This window comes from Brachyhypopomus gauderio, chromosome 9, assembly GCF_052324685.1.
Source record: "Brachyhypopomus gauderio isolate BG-103 chromosome 9, BGAUD_0.2, whole genome shotgun sequence".
Taxonomy (NCBI): domain Eukaryota; kingdom Metazoa; phylum Chordata; class Actinopteri; order Gymnotiformes; family Hypopomidae; genus Brachyhypopomus; species Brachyhypopomus gauderio.
The window spans coordinates 17,937,213-17,958,599 of NC_135219.1; the positions used below are offsets into that span (position 1 = coordinate 17,937,213).

Sequence of the window (21,387 nt, forward strand, 5' to 3'; positions counted from 1 at the left end):
TTGTGTTCGCCTCCTAGCTCCGCAGCGCGCTACGCGTTACACTTCTTTGATATGAAGTTCAAATTCAGTTCAAATTCCTTTTTGCACTTTTTTATTAAGCAAATGTTTTGTCTTTGTTGCTTATTAAGGACATGTTAATGCATTTATATGCAGAAAATAGATGTATGTTGGTGCAATAAACATACAGATCTGAATTCATTTAAAATGTGTTCTTATTGAGAATAATTTGTAGTGTCTTTCATATCCAATTATTTGAAGTGCGTGGTCATGTGGCCCTCCAATAATAGTGCTGAAAAAATTTTGGCCCTCTTTGTCATGGAAGTTGCCCATCCCTGGTCCAAGGTTATAATGCTTCGAATCATTGTTATACCAGCATAGTATAATACTGATAATACATGTATATGGATTACAGATGTCATTTATCACTATTTTAGTACACCCCCAAACAATATAAACAAAACATTGTCATGCTGCTTTGCTGGCTTCTGATACCTCATCTGGACTGCTGCCAAAGCATATATCTATTAATCTTTGTAATCTATGTAACATGGCTTCTTTAAGTATTGGGTATCACCTGGCCAGCGTTAAGCAGTGGTATGCAGCAGCAGTCTGTGTGATATAAGGAGTTTGTGCTTTGTACCTACTTCTGTTGGAAAGGACAATGTGAGCTTACGAGCAAGACTAGACTTGAATGTTTTATTGCAGTCAGTTGATTGTGCCAGCACCCCACTCCCCAGAATGCCAATCCCACATGCCAAAATATCGATTATCATAATCTATTATTATTTAAAATGCAGTATGATCTGCGGGTCTTAATTTCATATGCTGGTCTGAAGATTGAACGTGTCCTCTACAGTTCTGTCTGTGTTTCATGTCCAGGTTCAGTGGAGCCTCCCCAGCTCCACTCTCCAGGGTGGAGGAGAGAGAGAGTGGGGAGACTTCACCGGAGCGGCAGACATCTTCAACCCTTGCTCCCAGACATCTTCGAAGCAGCTAACCCCAGTGATGCTGGTAGAGGTGACTTATTGATGTTGGCTTTACTTTATATGTCATTGAAATACCTGTACAAAATGTAGAATTTATAATGTTGCATCATTTGTTTTGTGTTAAAATATTGCTAAATACGATATTTGGGAACAAGGAGATCAGTTAGTCAGAAACTTCACTCAGGTGTCAAGTGAGCGGAGCTAAACTCATGAGCATGGATGCCCTTTCCCACGCAGGTTTGCCCAAATCCAGCCGCTTGCTACCTGGGAACCCCCCCGGGTATTTCCTACTGCCCTCCTACCCTCTGGCCACTCTTCCGGGAGTGCAGCGAGACACAAGCCCTCGGCGCAGAGACCCGGGCCCGTGGAGGGACAGTACTGGTGAGTGCATGGCTACGTTGCTAAGAACGTGCTAGGCACACACAGTGAGGCATGGCTGGTTATTTGGGTGCCCGCTTAAGTTAAGTTGGTCTTGCACTAAGCTTGTCTTGCACTTGTTCCCACGTCAGTGGTAAATTGATGAGCAGATCTAATTTTGTGGTCATATATTCTATATGAATTTAATTTTAACCAACAAATGTGCATATACGTAGATCATTTATAGTCACCACTTGTCAAATGTACAAAATACTTAAATTCAAATTTGATGATCTTCATCTGACATGGTTTCACTCAGTAATGGAACAGTGTCTAGCAGAGGCGAGATGTGCTAGCCATTAGCAGAGCTAGGCTAATGTATCTACCAGTATCAGAATTAAAATAATTCGGAATTGTGCCAAAATAATTAAATTGAATCAAATTGTATTGAAATGTAAGATTTCATGATGCAGTAAACTAAAAGAATCACAACTAAGCTAAACTAAAACTGGGTCACACATACTGAAGCTCTGATAAATGTCTTCCTGCTTCTGGGCTCACGGATGCCCTGCTTTCAGTTATTCAGTACTACTTCATTGTGCTGCCATTACATGAATTGTAGCAAGATGCATATGAGAAGTTGCCGTTCTCGGTCCATCTTGCTTGAATCATATTTCAGTGGCACTTTCAGATAAAGAAACATATGCAACGTAGTACTAAGGCACTGAGAAATGTTATGGTGAGGTAATTTCTGCTAATGGCCTTATTCGCCCATGCAGGTGAAGTTGGCTCCAGCAGGTGTTCCAAACTGCCTGTGCTCACTTCACGCACGAGAGGGACCTTGTCAGGACTGATGAGACCTTCTCCGCCCACCTCCCCAGTGGAAGCCCTGCAGGAGGAGAAGCCTGGCAGGAACCTCCACCTGGACCTCGCCCTCATACATGACCCAGATGAGGAGCCAGTGGACAAGGAGGAGGTCAGTAGGAACATATATCATGTTGTACATAGTTGGAGTATCTCAGTCTCAGATGCATTAGTTTAACTAGTAAGTAAGTAAGTTTATTTATAAAGCACATTTTTTATGACGGAGTCAACCAAAGTGCTGTATAGAGGCTAAAAAGTACAATATATGCCCAACTCATAAAAAAAAAACATGTAGAATTTTACATAGCATAAAACATTTAAAATACATACAAATACACCAACTGATTACACCAACTGATACAACATAACTGATAGATTTCTTTGGTTGCTGCCTGCAAATGTTACTCAAGTGTTGTACTTTCTGGATTTTAATGCATAAACACAGCATTGGTCCTAATATAAGCTGACAAACCTAACGTCTGTGTCTACATAATAAAGGCCCTGTAGCATCCCAGTATTAAATCTGACCATGCATGCGATATGCTTTGCTTAGGTGTCCAAATATGATGAGATGATGTTTCCTTCTGCTGATGCTACATTTGCGTTTATCTCAGTTGTTAAGGATATCAACATAGTCCTAGCACTATGAGAGGGAGCATTGTCTGGTTGAGAGTATCCATCTCCCTTTGGGTATATGGTGGCTGTGAATAAATAAATGAACCTAGTTAAGATATGAAGAGTTTGGTTCCAAAATGCTATATCCATTTTGATCAATTTGAGTAAAAATGTGTTTTCTTTAAGTGGTAGGCTGAAAACCACAGTTTTTTGTTTCAAACTATCAAATACCATACTAAGGTTAAAAAAACTCAAACGAATTAAATCAAGATTTTAATATTTAAAGATTTATTTTTAAAAAACAATTCATTTTTTCACAAAACGCAATAAATCCATGGCATGTTTTTTTCAAAATGTCTTATATATCCTTTGTCATTAATAGAAATTTTTTTGACTGAAAATGTGCAAAATACAATAATAAATAACTGTAAATTATACATCTTAATATAATAGTTTGACCATTGGGCCTAAAAACACAAATTCATATAATATATAAATTTATATTATTATAATAACCCCGCTCCTAGCTTGGTTATGAACAACCCCCAGCAAACAGTGTTTGTACATGAGTCACAGAGCTAAATCTTTTCCACGTTTGATAATTTTGCGAGCTAAATGTGCGCACTTTAGCCAGTGCATTTCGCGGCGATGTAACGATTCTCGGTTAGGGGCTGGATAGTCTGCCGCTGATTGATATCCAGCCGACAGTGGGACTGGTCAGAATCTGGGCATTGATAAAATAAAATAAATATATCTCTTTTTTCAATAACTGCTATAAGAACAGGCTCCTCTATATCATCAAAACCGTTCATTTTTGCGGACTTTGAGAGTGAAAAACGAGACATATTTTAACAAAGTAAGCTACATGAAATGCCGGGCGGCTCAACAGGTCGCGTGCTATGATGTTTACATTCCGTATCTGGTGGTGCACTGTGATTGGATGAGTGGAGATGTGGCGTACTGCGGGAAATCAGGATTGGCGATTGTTGCATTTTGGAAGGAAAGAGAGAAAGCAGGGCAGTATTACACGGCGGATGTGGCGTTTTGATAAAAATTGAATATTGGCTTTTCAAGAGTGGTCACATACCATTCTGATTCTAACTCATTTTTTTTAAACTGCATTTATCGCGTTTCGGAACCAAACTCTTCATATATTCTGGCATCAAGGCATTGATATGTAGTTAATAATAATAGACCCAGTAAATGTCATTTACCTAACATACAGGGAGGATCCAGCTTTAAACTGGGCAAAATTTGTGTTTTTTTGGTCATTCAATACTTGTATAGTATTGTTGTATGTACTTGTACTTGACGGATATAGTGGGTATGGGCAGTTGCACTTGGGCTGACAGACTCTTTATTTTTCAGATGATGAACTCCCTACGCCTCTTGCGTAAAAGAGTGGCTAAGAAGCGGGCTAAGGTGAATGCGAGTGGCAGAGAAGCAATGTTGCCTCCACTCACCAAACCTGCTGGCCAAGAGCCACTCCGTGCCTTCAGGCCTGCCAAAGGTGAGCTCACTCTTTTGCTCTCCTGGAAATGGCATCCAAACCATTTGTTGCAGCAACAACAACAAAAAAAGTAAAAGAAAAAAGTATTAAAAAAGTAAAAACTGCTTTGAAAGCCCTATACTACAAACAAAAAGCCCCTGCTGATCCTCTTGTACATTGCTATACCTGCACCCATTAACATTGTTTTTCTGCACCATGAAGAAACCACTATGAAACCAGAAGTTATATTTGAGATTTTTGATAGAGTATGTGTTAATATGTATTGTGCTTTTCAGGATCTCAAGTGCAAAGCACCAGGGCGTCCCCTGCTGACGACATGTCTGAAGGAGTAATTGGCAGAGGTTGGAATTGGTTTGCTGTTAACACTGCATTACACAACACAATGTTTTAAATCTAGTTCTCCATGTTGAATAATGTTTTGCTGTCTTCAGGCTGATTTGAACCAAAGTTGAGCTGATAGCCCTAAAAGTCCTAGTCAGTTTGTTTGGGTTCTGGTAAAGTGTGAGTGTGAGTGTCTTTTGTTTTATGGTGTCTGGTAGTTGAGTGCCTGTCATGCATTTATAGCAGTTAACACTTATTGGGACACTTGTAAAGCTGCATGGGGCAACAACTGTTGTAAAAAGCGCTATATAAATACATTTTTATTGATTGATTGATTGGTATTCCTCTCTAGATGAACTCAAACCAGGAACTCCCCGGAAGGATCCCTACTCGCAGCAGACTTTACGGCCCTTCTCCAAACCAGACCTCGCTCTCGCTCAGAGCTTCAGTCTGCTTAGCTCTGATGACTGGTAAGTCACACCTGCAAAATTCTGAAGCATTTGGCTAGGGCAGGTTAAACAGCAAGTCATTTATGGTGTTCTGCATATATGGTAAGTATGCATGTATTTAGTGAAGTTTTTTCCTCTTTGTCCCTTTTCTTGTAGCATTTTTTCTTGCAGTAGCCGATGGTTACAGTGTGTGTCTATGTCCAATATCTTTATACAGGGAGAAGAAAATTGAAGGGTTGATGTTAATCCGTAGATTGGCTCAGCATCACTCTGATGTGCTTGGCAGCAGGCTTCATGAGGTCTGCATTGTTCTTATTCAAGAGGTAAGCCACTAGATTTGCTGACTGTGTATCGGTCTGAATTCTAAAATTGGCAGACACCATCAGCATGTACATATTACAGGTGATGTTGCTGACAAAGTCAAGTCAGAGTTAGCATAGCACTTTGAAATTCCTTTTTTATAAAAACATTTCTCATCTAATTGAAATTCAGATGGCATAGCTAACTGTAATTAGTGATTAAGGTATTTCCGCCTACATAACACATTGCAGTGGTGGATTATACTTATTACGATGGCGGTGGCAGTGTTGGATGTGGCTGAAACGAGCTGGAACGTTGTCTTTCCTGCAGGTGCTGCACCTGCGCTCTGCCGTGTCCCGCATGGCGGTGGTGTCCTTGAGGGAGTTGTACTCCAGCCTGCAGAAAGGGATGGACCAGGAAGTGGAGGCTACAGCTAAGGTCCTCCTCCACAAAGCAGCGGAGTCCAATGCCTTCATCAGGCAGGACGTGGACACAGCTCTGGACAGCATGGTGCAGAACTGCACCCCCATTCGGAGCATGAACGCCCTTCTCGCTGGAGGACTCTGGTCAGTTAGCCTGCAGTGAGCTTTAAACTGAGGCTTTCAGATAATTTTTACTTCTCCATTGTTCTTTCAAAATATTGCCCTGGCCTATATCAATCAGGGTGGCCGCGGGTCCTTAAAAAGTCTTAAATGGTATTAAGTTTAATTTTTGTCAAATAAGGCCTTGAAAAGTCTTATTTTGTCTTAAATTTTCAACCAAAATATCTTAAATTTGCGGAGCTAAATTTAGGGAGGAATAATTCCGTCAGCCATGTGTTGAAATTCGGGGGCGGATATCGGTAGATTCCAAATAAAATTAAATAAAATTCCAAATAAAATTAAAGCCAACTCGCAAGATCATACACGTTAAAATAAAGCACAAAAACTAATAATCAGTTAGTTTTTGTGCTTTATTTTAACGTGTATGTTCTTGCGAGTTGGTTTTAATTTTATTTGGAAAACAGTATTAAAAAGTCTTAAAATGTCTAAATTTTCACTTGGTCAAACCTGTAGACACCCTGTCAATATTTTTAGTTATTTATCCTCTTGTTTATTCTTTTTATTGTGTTCCATCTCCGCTCTGCTGATCCAAACTGCCCTTCACACCACTTAAAGAATAGGCTAGTTAGCTAGCTCACAGAGGACATGCAAACATTTTCTGTTTAAAAATTACAGATGTACAATAACTGGTGCAAACTAAGCCATCAAATAGAATATGATCATTTGGTTGTGCACTTAGATCATACATAAGGGTATTAAGTTTCTTTTTAGAAGCTAAAAGTTGTACTGTATACATTGATTGGATGGATTAATAGTTATTACCTTCTTTTTTTGAATGCCCTAATTGTTTTCCTTCTGTTTTCCTCAAAAGTCATCTGAATGCTGCAGTAAGAAAGTGTACTGCTCGGCACTTGGCTACTTTGGTAGAGAAGATTGGTGCAGAGCGAATTATTCCTGCAGTCTCCAAGTTGGCACAGGACTCTTCCCAAGAAACCAGGTTAGTACTGGGATCAGAACGAGGATTCTACAAGGCTTATTCAGTTTCCCAGATAGTAATAAATGGTCGGTATGCTGTGAGTCACGGGTCTCTCACTCACGGTTCTCTCCTGTTTTGGGGTCTGTTCTTCGTCTCAGGCGCTTGGGCCGGCGTATGCTGCTGTTCCTGTCCTCCCACCATGATTTTGATAAGATGGTGGAAAAGTACATCCCTGCCAAAGACCTGGCAACCATCAGGGACACTGTCCACACTCTGAAATCCAAGGTAGCGATTCATGTTTGGATACATGATGAGGATTTTTTATCCCATTCAGCCACTATGCCCCATGTTTACTCACTAAACAAAGCTTATTCACAAAACTTTTAGGTGAAACAGACTGCAATAAAAAAAAACCATCTAAACTGTGATGGTAGACATATATTGTAAACAAATAATAAAGTACAGGGCAGTGCGTGGCACCACACATTGTATTTACAGTAAGGCATGCACAGTGTAGTCCCAGACCCAGTAGTTAAAGGACAGAGCATAGTTCAAAATGAACCGGCTTGAAACCTTTGGGATAGAATCAAAGTATGAAGCAATATGTGGACTTCAATATCATCACTCCATGTTTTGTGGTGATTTGTACGTGTGTATTCCCAGGAGAGGACAAAGTTGTCTAGGATTCCAAGATACAAGATGTGTCTCCCTCGTCTGGAGCAGCAAGAAGCTCCAGCCGCACAGGTGGAGCATCAGAACACGCAGCGAATGAAGCGCAGTCTTAGACACACGGTGAGGGACGTGAGCCCAGACGACGCGGCACCTCTGAAAGGTAACGGCTGACTTCGGCGAATGCTCCCCTCCTGTTTCTTGAGAACCTTACATTACCGCTTACCCGTGAACCTCTTTCCCATCAGACCTGCAGCTGAACAGTAGTCTTCCAGCACAGACTAAGACCGGTGTCATCCTGGATGATTTGCCCTCAAGCTCCAGAAACGCACGCACCCCCAGAAGTCCCGTCAAAAGTTTGAGTCCTCCGCTTCATCCCAGCCCCCCCACGGCTGTCCCTACTAAAAACATGCTGCCACGACGCAGACGAGGTACCAGACTGATCAGAGCATGTCCGTCCCTTTCAAACAGTTCTGATGAGTGTTGCCTGCTCTTCAGCACTTCATGTGTGATCACTGCACTTGCATGTAAATTGCTTTGCTGTTAACACTGCATTACACAACAATGTTTTAAATCTAGTTCACCACATTGAATAATGTTTTGCTGTCAGCCTTCAAGCTGATTTGACCAAAGTTGAGCTGGTAGCCCTAAAAGTCCTAGTCAGTTTGTTTGGGTTCTGGTATTCTTCTCTAGATGAACTCAAACCAGGACCTCCCAGGAAGGATCCCCACGAGCAGCAGACTTTACGGACCTTCTCCGATCCAGACCTCGCTCTCGCTCAGAGCTTCAGTCTGCTTAGCTCTGATGACTGGTAAGTCACACCTGCAAAATTCTGAAGCATTTGGCTAGGGCAGGTTAAACAGCAAGTCATTTATGGTGTTCTGCATATATGGTAAGTATGCATGTATTTAGTGAAGTTTTTTCCTCTTTGTCCATTTTCTTGTAGCATTTTTTTCTTTCAGTATCCGATGGTTACAGTGTGTGTCTATGTTCAATATCTTCATACAGGGAGAAGAAAATTGAAGGGTTGCTGTTCATCCGTAGATTGGCTCAGCATCACTCTGATGTGCTTGGCAGCAGGCGTCATGATGTCTGCATTGTTCTTATTCAAGAGGTAAGCCACTAGATTTGCTGACTGTGTATCGGTCTGAATTCTAAAATTGGCAGACACCATCAGCATGTACATATTACAGGTGATGTTGCTGACAAAGTCAAGTCAGCGTTAGCAAAGTACTTTGAAATTCATTTTTTATAAAAACATTTCTCATCTAATTGAAATTCAGATGGCATATCTAACTGTAATTAGTGATTAAGGTATTTCCGCCTACATAACACATTGCAGTGGTGGATTATACTTATTACGATGGCGGTGGCAGTGTTGGATGTGACTGAAACGAGCTGGAACGTCGTCTTTCCTGCAGGTGCAGAACCTGCGCTCTGCCGTGTCCCGCATGGCGGTGGTGTCCTTGAGGGAGTTGTACTCCAGCCTGCAGAAAGGGATGGACCAGGAAGTGGAGGCTACAGCTAAGGTCCTCCTTCACAAAGCAGCGGAGTCCAATGCCTTCATCAGGCAGGACGTGGACACAGCTCTGGACAGCATGGTGCAGAACTGCACCCCCATTCGGAGCATGAACGCCCTTCTCGCTGGAGGACTCTGGTCAGTTAGCCTGCAGTGAGCTTTAAACTGTGGCTTTCAGATAGCAACAACAGTCACAAGAAGCTAACAAAGCACTGATTTTGGCTGCTGTTTTTACTTTTCCATTGTTATTTCAAAATATTGCCCTGGCCTATATCAATATTTTTAGTTATTTATCCTGTTAAATATTATTTTTATTGCATTCCACCTCCTCTCTTCTGATCCAAACTGCCCTTCACACCGCTTAAAGAATAGGCTAGTTAGCTAGCTTACAGAGGACATGCAAACATTTTCTGTTTAAAAAATACAGATGTACACTCACTGGTGCAAACTAAGCCATCGAATAGAATATGATAATTTGATTGTGCACTTAGATCATACATATGGGTATTAAGTTTCTTTATAGAAGCTAAAAGTTGTAGGCCTACTGTATTCATTGATTGGATGGATTAATAGTTATTACCTTCTTTTTTTGAATGCCCTAATTTTTTTCCTTCTGTTTTCCTCAAAAGTCATCTGAATGCTGCAGTAAGAAAGTGTACTGCTCTGCACTTGGCTACTTTGGTAGAGAAGATTGGCGCTGGCCGCTTATTGTCTGGGGCGAAAGACGTCATAGCGAGAATTATCCCTGCAGTCTCCAAGTTGGCACAGGACGCTTCCCAAGAAACCAGGTTAGTACTGGGATCAGAACGAGAATTCTACAAAGCTTATTCAGTTTCCCAGATACTAATCTTTTGCTGATTCTTTTAGTCTCCTAGTCTGATACTCTGAAGTCAGCAAATGCTGCTAAATTGTAGAGTAATAGAAGCACTATCATGTTTTCTACACACAGACGGCCTTGTAAAATTGTGACCTGGTAAGATAAATGGTCGGTGTGCTGTGAGTTACGGGTCTCTCACTCACGGTTCTCTCCTGTTTTGGGGTCTGTTCTTTGTCTCAGGCGCTTGGGCCGGCGTATGCTGCTGTTCCTGTCCTCCCACCATGACTTTGATAAGATGGTGGAAAAGTGCATCCCTGCCAAAGACCTGGCAACCATCAGGAACACTGTCCTCACTCTGAAATCCAAGGTAGCGATTCATGTTTGGATACATGATGAGGATTTTTTTTTTATGCCATTCAGCCACTATGCCCCATGTTTACTCACTAAACAAAGCTTATTCACAAAACTTTTAGGTGAAACAGACTGCAATAAAAAAACCATCTAAACTGTGATGGTAGACATATATTGTAAACAAATAATAAAGTACAGGGCAGTGCGTGGCACCACACAGTGTATTTACAGTAAGGCATGCACAGTGTAGTCCCAGACCCAGTAGTTAAAGGACAGAGCATGGTTCAAAATGAACCGGCTTGAAACCTTTGGGATAGAATCAAAGTATGAAGCAATATGTGGACTTCAATATCATCACTCCATGTTTTGTGGTGATTCGTACGTGTGTATTCCCAGGAGAGGACAAAGGTGTCTAGGAATGCGAAGATATAAGATGCGTCAGCCTCGTCTGGAGCAGCAAGAAGCTCCAGCCGCACAGGTGGAGCGTCAGAACACGCAACGAATGAAGCGTAGCCTTAGGCACACGGTGAGGGACGTGAGCCCAGACGACGCGGCACCTCTGAAAGGTAACTGCTGATTTCGGCGAACGCTCCCCTCTTGTATCTTGAGAACCTTACCGTACCGCTTACCCGTGAACTCTATCCCAGCTGTGGAGTCATGCGTACCTCCTCCTCAGTTTGCCAGCAGGTGAATATTTAAACAGTTAATCAAAACAACAACAACAAAAAAGTGCATCCTGATTGGAACTGTTTGCAATTTTTGATGGTGTTGATGTTGGTTTAATTTGATTGCAGCCTTGTTCATTTTCTGTTTGGACACTATAACCCAATCCTTGTGTTTTCTCTCTTGTGTGTGTTCAGCAAAGACAGCAGCAGAGCACACATCCACAGCATTGCAGACAAGACAGAGTACGTCAAGCATCTCAAGGCCCTGCTGGGTTCAAAAGACTTCAGCGAGCCCATCAAGGGCATTGATCAGCTGGTGGCCCACTGCGAGGACAACCCATATATGGTCGTGGGCAACATGTTCCTGGTAACACATTTGAACTGAATTGATTTTTAATGTTTTCAGTAGCTTTCAGAAGTGATCTGTATGGGGGGTCATACGTTGGAGAACATTAAATGCTGGCACATCTGAAGAAATGTCAAAAGCTCAGATGCTTCAGAGTAGAAAATATTACAACAATCAGTTTTAACTATTACAGTGGAGGGCAGTCGTGTCCATTGTTAGTGTGAGCTTGTTTTACAATGTATGTGAAGATTTCACCCAAGCGTATCCTTGAAATTGCATTAAACCAAAGAATCCAAGTGAATGACTTATGAAAAAATCAGTCGGTTGAAATGAAAGGGCTTGAAATCAAATCAGCTCCAGGGCTTAACGGCACTGATATGGTGAGTGCCTGATGAATGCATGGGCGGCTTGCTCTATACCTCTCTTCCTCTGCTACAGGTATTTGATGCTTTCAAAGCACGACTGCAAGGTTAACCTCTATGCCTTGGAGGCCTTACAGAAGATAATCACACTGCTCAGAGACAACCTGGTCCAAGTGGTCTACATCTTAGTCCCAGCTATAGTGGACAATCACCTCAACTCCAAGAATAACGCCATCTAAATGGCAACAATAGTTGCCATTCAAGCTCTCATCAATAACCTTGGTGGGTTATTTTCTCTCTTTACAAAACATCTTGAAGGACACATGCCACTGGGCTTTAGAAAAACAACAACAATGATTGTGTTCTGTTTTACCTTTGTATCTTTTGATGAAAGGTTGCTAGGTTGGGGAAAAGGTTCACACAAATCAGTAAAAGAATGTTCTTGCTCTTTGGCTAGATGTTTGTGGTGCAGATCAAATGGAAATCTCCTTTCATATTAAGGCACAGTCCAATATAAAGAAAAAAATATTTCTGTAAGACTGACAGGAGATCTTGCATTATCTGACAGCAGATAGTTAAATAATGGAGTTTACAGTGGATGTGCTTAGGCTCTTTTGTTCAATATACAGTGTCTAATCTTTTGTGGTTGTGTATACAGAAATATTCTACAAATTCAAATACATTATCAAAAAACAATTCTTTCAGAAAGTAATTCCACTGATATGCTAAGAGATGCCAGAGATAAAAAAAAGATAAAAGATATTTACCAGAAATACTATAATTCCTATATTAATTAATAATATTTATAATATTGATAATAATCATTCCAGAGAGTTACCATAGTTACCAAATACTGTCACTTTAGTTGAATTAAATCTTTCTAGGTTAAAAAAATGCTTCTGTAATAACCCAGTGCTGTCCAGGGTTGATTTATTTATCTTTGTTCCTTTTAAATATTCTTTTTATAGAGCTGGTTAGGGAACTCCTACCCCTGCAAGCCACAACTGGTTGAGCAGAAGGTGCTTCCTCTGCTCTGGTACCTCCTGGGGACCTCCAGCAACACTGGTACGGTCCACGGGAGGGGTAGAAGCGTGAGAGGGGCCACTGTCCACCTATGCCAAGCCCTTCATGCCCACATGGGTCCGGCGCTGCTGGACTGCGCTGCTTCCCAACCTTCCAATATCCGCAAGAGCCTAAGAGAGTTTGTGAAGAACCTCCCGATCAACTGAGAGCTGCAAGCCAGACCTCCAGACCAAAATAAAGCCCAACATGGATTCTACTTGAAGATGGAGATGTTTGTGTATTTCTTACTGTGCCTGCACTTTAAATGAAAGAGAGAGGAAGAAAGTCAAACGTTTTTAACATTTTGAATTAGCAGAAAGCTAAATCCTTAAACTCAGAATTCCTTTTAAATAAGGAGCACAGATTTTAGCGAATCACATCAGGTTTAACATGCCTAGGAGCTCTGCTCTTTTTGCACTTTGAAATACTAACACTTATCATGATAACTGTTGTCATGGTGACTATAGATATATATTGTTCTATGATTGTTATTTTCTGTTGACATATCCTGAGGTAACTGTGCAGAATGTAATTTATCACATGCACAAGGAACAAGGATCTATAGTCTTTTTGTTGTTTGGTATGTGTAATGTGACTTTTCAATGAGGAGTCTTAAAAAATGAAAAAGCTACGACTCACAAAATTACTTTTGTATTCTATAGCCAGGGCTTAATTTGAGCCGGATCCTGCCGGAACAGGATCCAGGAACTCTCATTTTGAAGGGTGTGTTCCGGGAACTGTCTGCCTCGATCCAGTAACTTTCAAGCCTACTAATTATAAGTTATGAAGAAATCTGTATGCACTTCTGCACTTAAACACTTATAAAACACATGTAAATAATTTAAAAGTAATTTATATATACAAATTGGCTTGTTATTTTAACATTTGTGTGCCTAAGCGTTTTGTGATCCGGTGACATTGTGATTTTGTTTTGCGATCCGGTGACATTGTTGGCCTCTGACCCCTTGTCTCATGCCGCTGTTTGCGTTCTGGCATCGTTTGATTTTCAAAGTAAGCACTGTGTATAGCTAATAAGTGTAATGGCACAGTATTAACTTAACTCATTCTGTCAATAAAAGCTTGTTACTCCTATGATTGCAATTATATTTTTGTATGTGATAAAAACAATTGACAAACACATATAAAAACCAGAGGGCAGCAGATCATGTGAAAATATAATATTTGTGTAATTCTCAACTTTTGGCCATGACTGTAGACCAGGATAATGACACTACAGAATTTCTTCACAGAGCCTCAGCCAGGTGGAGTCAAGTTTCAGGTGGAGTCAAGAGCACACCACCTGAAACAAAATTCAAGACAAAATGAGTCCCGCCTGTATATTTACAAAGTACGGTGATAAAGCTATTGAATCAGTTTCTTTAACATCCCCCCCCCCCCCCCATCAGACTCCACCATGTCAAGAGTAGAGGTGCACTTTTCTCGCCACAGACATTCAGAGCCCAGTGCAAAATCATCACAGGAGGAAACCTTCAGACTCCAGATTCAAGACTTAGTCAATCACGTACCTCATCCCCAGGATGCATGGACGATGTCCCCTGAAAGAGAAAACAATTGTCTTAGATTAACAGTCATGGCCTTTTATTCTGAATTGGTCTTATGCTTGTTTCCCGTGTTAGACATCTGTGACCACTGAATTCTGTAACCAGAGACCACCATGCATGTGTCGTCAAGAAATAAGGTAGGGTCAAATCCTGTTAACTGCACATGGGTACTCAATCGTTGATTGTAGTTTATAAGGAAATTAAAGCTCATTTCAAAATGAATTATTTATTTAGTGTGTATTTCTTGATTAAGATATGTGCTTGTATATACTTAGATATTTGTTAATGACATATTTGGCATTCTTAGCGAGGAGCAAAGTAAAATTTTCATTGTATCTAAGGAAACCTGTTCCCTCTGTGCATGACAAACTCTGAATTTGAAAAGATTAGGTAGGCCTAAATGACGTTTTCACGCATGCAGACAATTATGTTTTACGTTGCATGAAAAAAATCTGTTGATTCTAAAGCTTTTGGTTAAACGTCAGCTTATTCATTTCCTATTTTCTACTAACAAATGCCTAGGGTGGTTCGTACGATTGATAACATTTCTTTTCTGACAAGAAGCAGCACTATCCAACTCCAATATTTATGAGTCTCTTGAACAGAAGTTGATGGTCACCGATACCGGTGCATCACCAGTTAAGGATGCCCTCGCCGGAATACCGAAAGGGTTCGCCCTGAAATATTAATAATCCCCTCAGTCTCTGCCATGTCATTAGTAGAGACGCACTTTTGTCACAATGTACTTTTGGAGCCCAGTGCAAAACATCACGAGAAACTTTATTGGTATATGCACAGTAAAGAAACGTGTTGCTCTGTACAACGAAATAGTAATAAAGGATAAAATAAGCATGCAACATTATGATAAGTATTCATAAATGGAAATGTAAACTAAACAGAAATATAAACTGCTAAGAAGTTTATGTACATACAGTCATTGTGCAGTAGCGAGCTACATTGCTTGTTGTCAGACTGGTATGAAAACCCAATAGACTCAGCACACTTACAAATTGTCTAAACACACTTGGCACTGCCACATAATCTCCTTTCTGCATTTGCCACATGTGAACCTTTTACAAAAACCACAACGCTTAGTGGCACGGTTACTCTTGCAGCCACACTTAACCTGGCACAATGCCCTTTTCCCTGTGTCAGGTGTGGGTTGTTGCTGCTGAAACTCTACCTTGGACACCTCCTTGGCTTCCATATGAGACTGTGCAAGTTCTGTTGCAAGCTTCACCAAGAACTCGGACCGTCTCTCTTTTACCCCAGTGCATGCTTGAAAAAGCACATGTGCATTCAGGCATGAAATGTCAATCATGTTATAAAACACAGCGACTGGCCAACGCCGTGTTCCTGAACGTACACTGTACTTTCGCACCATTTGGTCCATGACATCCACACCACATTTTAGGCTGTTGTAGTCTGTGATTGTGTTTGGCTTTTTTTTTCGGGTGTCTCCAATCTCCACCGTACTGTGCATGCTACTGAGGATGCAGACAGTCTTTTTCCGTCTGGGCGCGTAAACGGTCAGCGTGGCACCAGAGGTTGAAAACACCTGTGTACTAAATTCCTCACGGCCCAAATTCTTTTTGACAGAGTCTGGAAGCTCACGACGAATCTTGTTTACTGTGCCAAGGAGGGTGGTCTTCCGGCCCAGCAACTGCCTTGCTAGTGACAGTGAGGTGAAAAAATTGTCTGTGGTAACAGTTCTTCCTTGGTCCATAAATGGTTCCATAAGCTTCATCACCACATTTTCCGATAGTCTTTCCCCCACGGGACGACTGGAGTCTTTGCCAAGATATGGAATGATGTTGCATACATACTTGGATTTCAGGTCACATGCCACCCAGAACTTTATCCCAAACTTGTCGGGTTTTGTTGCAATGTACTGAAGAAAAGAGCAACGGGTCTTAGTTGGAAAAAGTTGCTCATCTATGGTGATATGCCTTCCTGGGTTGTAACAAGTGATGCAATTGGCAGCGAAAGACCCCCAAACATTAGAGATTGCAGCAAACCGGTCAGTTGCAGCTCGTTCACTGCGTGTGTACTTGTCGTCAAAGTGAAGGTGCTGCATGATGTTCTGGAAGCGGTTTCGCGACATAATCTTGGTGATTAAGGGCACTCCCAGTGTTGTAGACCATGAGTCATGCACCGCTGGAAGGCGCACAACACCTCGCAGGATGAGGATTGCAATGAACGCCTTTAGCTCAGCGAGGGACATGAACCAGTTTTCTTGCTGTGTCTGGCGTGCATGCTGGACAGTCCACCCCTGTATGATCCGAAGCATTTCAATAGAAATGAAACAGAGGAAACTCTCTAAGCGACTCGATACTTTCCGTAGGGCAAAAGCAGTTGGCTCTCCATTCGTGGTATTGCATTTACTTGGGCTTGGATGCACTCAGTCATGTCTTCCGATCTGTTCTTCATGCCACACTGTGCCGCCTTTTGCAGTCTCTGTCAGCCGCCCGTGTGTCTCCACGCGACCCCTCTTTACTGGTGATGAAGTCTCCTCATCTACAGGACCATATGTTTGAGATTTGATTAGTGAAAGGTTGAAATAATGTGAAATTGACAAACATAATATTTGAAACGTAGCCGGCGATTGGCGGGTTCACACACAAATAGGTATTTTGGCCTTAATGGGGGGGGGGGGGGGGGGGGGTGTGCATAAATAAATTAATGTGCACAAAAAGATTCAATTGAGGCACTAAAGGCCCAAAACGATCAAAATGTGTATTGGGAAATTGAGTCAGATCAAAGAACTAAATCACATGCTGAGATCAGCAGTGTGTGTGTGTGTGTGTGTGGGGTCTTATGTATGTACTATTCAGTCAGTTCCAGTATTTGGCCAGTAAATGGAGCCCATGTAATACCATACTGATATTACAGTAATGAAATAAGACATTTTAGTGAAATAAAAGGTTCATTTCTGGTCAAGCAGTGCACCTTTTGTTATGAGATCTAATTGCAAAGTTATTTATCTCATTGATCTGACTCATACAAGACCCTTTATTTGTCTGTATTCTGCATAACCGGATTGCAGCATGAGTTTTTATGATTTCTTAGGTTTTTGGACAATGCAGCGACAGGCCAATTTGAACCAAACTTGGCATACCTGAAGGACCTGTCTATAAAAGGCTTTGAAATTGGGAGTTGATCAACATGTTTATATGAATTATAGCAATATAGGTCATATATGGCCTCAATGATATAATGGGAAAATGGACCCACCTGAAAATAAAAAAAATCCAACAATTTTTAAAAATAGTTTACCTACAGTGTCTACAGATTATGCCCATGCCACTCTTGCCATCATTGGTTCAAATTCCTAGGACTAGTTCGAAAAGTGCTATTTTCAAACAATTGATGAATGTGACAAAACTACGCCTTTTTTAATAGGACTTGTAATTGCAAAGTTGTCAGGTGGACTGCAAGGAATCAAAAGAATCAAGTTTCATTTTCCTAAGCAAAGATTTGGAAAAGTTATGCATGATTCACAAATAGTGCCACCTAGTGGCCAAATGTTTCAAAACTGCACAGTGTGACAGTCCTGAGATGTGTGTGAACCCTAAATTGCAAAAATAGGTTTCCCCACACTACGTGTGTGAACCCCAATTATAATTCCAAAACATCTCAAGTATGCCACCTTGGAAGTAATGTAGGATTGTTTTCACACAGCAATACGTGGCATATATATATATATATTTAAATAGTTTATCTTTTGAAAAAATGTCAATAGGTAAAGATATTTCTACATAAATTTATACAATAAACCCTCAACTACTTGAAATAGAATAATATTCGAGTAATTTTAACTTATCCAGATGGTACTTTTTGCAGTGTCTCTTCCAAAAACACAACACCCATAACTGACAAACAAAAATAGGAAATCTTACCAGAAGAGATTTCAGAGTCACTACTCGGATCAAGAGTTATTTCTCCTCCATCAGAGTCACAAGGGTCGACATGGTTGAGGACCACGTCCAAAGCCTGCTGTGTTCTGCAAACCTTTGCCATCTTTGCTTCTAAGTCGAGAGTAAGTGAAATATAGCAACATGGATTTTTATCCACATGTAGGTGGATACATACATAATAGTCATAATAGTTCACACTACCACCCATCACACCCATACCTGTTCACTGTTACCTGGTACCGGCATATTTCGATCTAATGGCTGCAACAACATTAAAAAAATATATAGAACCCATCTCAGTTACCTCCATTCTGTACATTTATAATATTGTAATATAGTACTAGAGTGAGAAACCTTTATTCTATTTTATTTCACCATTTCTTCTCCATCGGAGTCAATGGATCAACACAGTTCATACAATCACCCATCCCCCCCCCCCGTTTAGCATTACCTAGTAGTGGCTGCATGTACATAAAGGATGGCTTTTATTAGACCTTTATTCTATTTTATTTCACTTAGCATGTAGCCAGATAGGCCATTTACTTTGGTGCAGTTTATTAAAGTCTATGCACTTTATTAACAAGTTTCCTATGTCTGCAGTCATCTCTCTCCATTATTAAACTGACAACGACATTATTTGAACTATAATTCTAAAACATCTCAAGTCTGCCTCCTTTGTACTAATTTTGGATTGTTCTCACTGCAAAAGGAGACATGCTGATTGGTCAAAAATAGCTAAAGTTCTGATTTTTTCTTAAAGGGTTTTTTTCTTCTCCATCTGAGTCAATGTATCAACATAGTTCACACAATCACCCATCCCCCCGTTTAGCATTACCAAGTAGTGGCTGCATGTACATAACAAAGGATGGCCTAAACATTTGGCCTGCGGGCCAGAGTTTGGACACCTCTGCATTAGGCCATCATGTCCATTAGTGCAGTTTTCATTAGCCTGCAGCAAATTCTGAAAATACTAATGAATATGGCCTGCAGCAAATTCTGAAAATACTATTGAATATGGCCTGCAGCAAATTCTGAAAATACTATTGAATATGGCCTGCATAAGGAGCATGAGCTCAACTCTGCCTGGCCTAATGGGATGCAAATGACCCCAGCACTGCCATTTGGCACTCTCTGCTAGAAGGAGTCGTATGAAAATGCTGGTAGTTGCAGTGTTAAAAGATTACAGTACCTTTAACAGTCACTACTACGACAAATTAACAGAATTGTTGTGCATTTGTCAACGTACCAGAGGTGTCACACGTCGAAAAGGCTCTGACAATACGGCTTTTAGCAACGGCAAACATCAACTACGGAATAGAATAGAAAAACCGGTAACGTCTAAACAAATGCTTACCAATTGCTGCAGCGCTTCAACAGCTACTTGCAAGGAGCCCCTTTCCTGCTCAGAAGAAAGATTGAAATGTGGCCAAGACAGGCCAAGATGGTGGTTTTATATTGTGAGTTCTCGAGGACCCTTAGGTATCCTGATGAGGCGCCTATTCAAAACATCAACGAGTGTATCAAAATAAGAGTTCACTGTCACGTCAAACGTTTGTTTGTTTTTGTTTCTGTTGCATGTTTTATGTGTTGTAGTGTGATCACTGTTTTCAGAGTGTTTGTCTGTATATCTTACCTTGTAGGGACTTCTGCAAGTAAGGGCCAGAATAAATGGCATGTAGACATTTGTAATTAAACATTACATGCATCATACAAGTGATTCAAATAAAATAAGTATATATTATATACATATAATATATACATATACAAATGATATATACTATATAATATATATTATATACATATATACAAGGCAAGGCAAAGTTTTTGCAGATGTTGGATGGGAGGACTTGGCAGTTTGGAAGGGTAAGTCCAGTGTGGATTAATACATATTTAGGTGTTCTTTAGGACTTTTAATTTTAACTTATTAAATTGTAACCTTGCTAATTGGGAAGATACATGGAGACATGTTCCAGAGAAGCTCCATGGAGTACTCATTGTGCAAGTTTCAGTGTGACAAAACTTCACATGCTTCACTCTGCTTGTACCCCGAACATGACTGCCGTTTGTGCAGATGGCAACAGAAAACTCTATAGGTTTTGACAGTCAGCAGGGTAAAACTGCTTTATGCATAATAAATGTATGTAAAATGTATGCAACTGTAGGTATCGGGGGCGGACTGGCATACATTACTACCGGGGATTTCCCCGGTGGGCCAAGGGGAAGTATTGTTTCCATTCTAATGGGAGGTAAAAGTTAATATGCTTTACAAAACCCCTTAACCTGGGGGGTATTCCACGAAGCGAGCTAACTCAGTAAGCCGGGCTTTTTAAGACAAGCCTGGCTCATTTTGCTCAAATTCGGTTCCACGAAAGAGGCTAGACTTGAGCCTCGCTCAGTTACTACAGCAACATATACGTTTGAACTAACCTGCTCCGTACCAGGCTAGAGTTGAAGCTTAGCTTAGCGGGACCGCTTCTATTGGCTCAGCAGCGTGATGTCAGTCTCGCCATCCGGGAAACAAAATTGAGGAACAAGGTTCCGCTGCAATTCTATCCATTAAATTGCTGTGGATGTAGCATATCATATCATATATTTTTATACATTTAATGGAGTACTGTAATTATTAGTTTGGAATGATTGCAGGTCATTATTATCAAAATTTAATAATTATATTTCCAAATGCAATTTATATTTCGATCTTCAGAGTACATATTCATTGTTAATCAGCGAGGTTTTTGCACATTTTAATGTATTGGTTTAATCTTAACAAATTCAGGTCAGTGTAAAATGGAATACAGTGTCTAATCGCAGTTATGGTCAACAAACATACATTAGCATAAACACTATATCACAAAAATACAATTCTTTGTACCTGAGTATTAATAATAACTGAGTAATTTAGGTGAAGATACTTTTAGGTATATATTTATCCCCACACTTCCTCTTTTGTGTTCAAATTACAAGCAAATCATATCACTCCGCAATTCACATATGTTCAGTATAAATAATGTAAATGTGTGGTTAACTTAATGGTGCAAAAAGGAAATTGATACAGACAACTACCTTACCAAGATTTTCATACAGGTGATACAAATAATCCAAAATGTATGCTATAAAAGAACAGCTAACAGTGAAGGCTGAAGGCTGATTGACCATGGCATGCCCATTTGTAGAAAATCCAGTAGATGAGGGAGCGT

The 21,387-nt window shown here is 40.6% G+C and overlaps 1 non-coding gene across 1 annotated transcript; it reads right to left on the reverse strand.

Moving 5' to 3' along the window:
- Nucleotides 1-14,106: 14,106 nt before the first annotated feature.
- On the reverse strand, nt 14,107-14,197 carry LOC143523680 (small nucleolar RNA SNORD88). Its single transcript, XR_013133427.1, has one exon. It is a non-coding gene; the product is annotated as a small nucleolar RNA SNORD88 (small nucleolar RNA).
- Between the last annotated feature and the right edge of the window lie 7,190 nt (nt 14,198-21,387).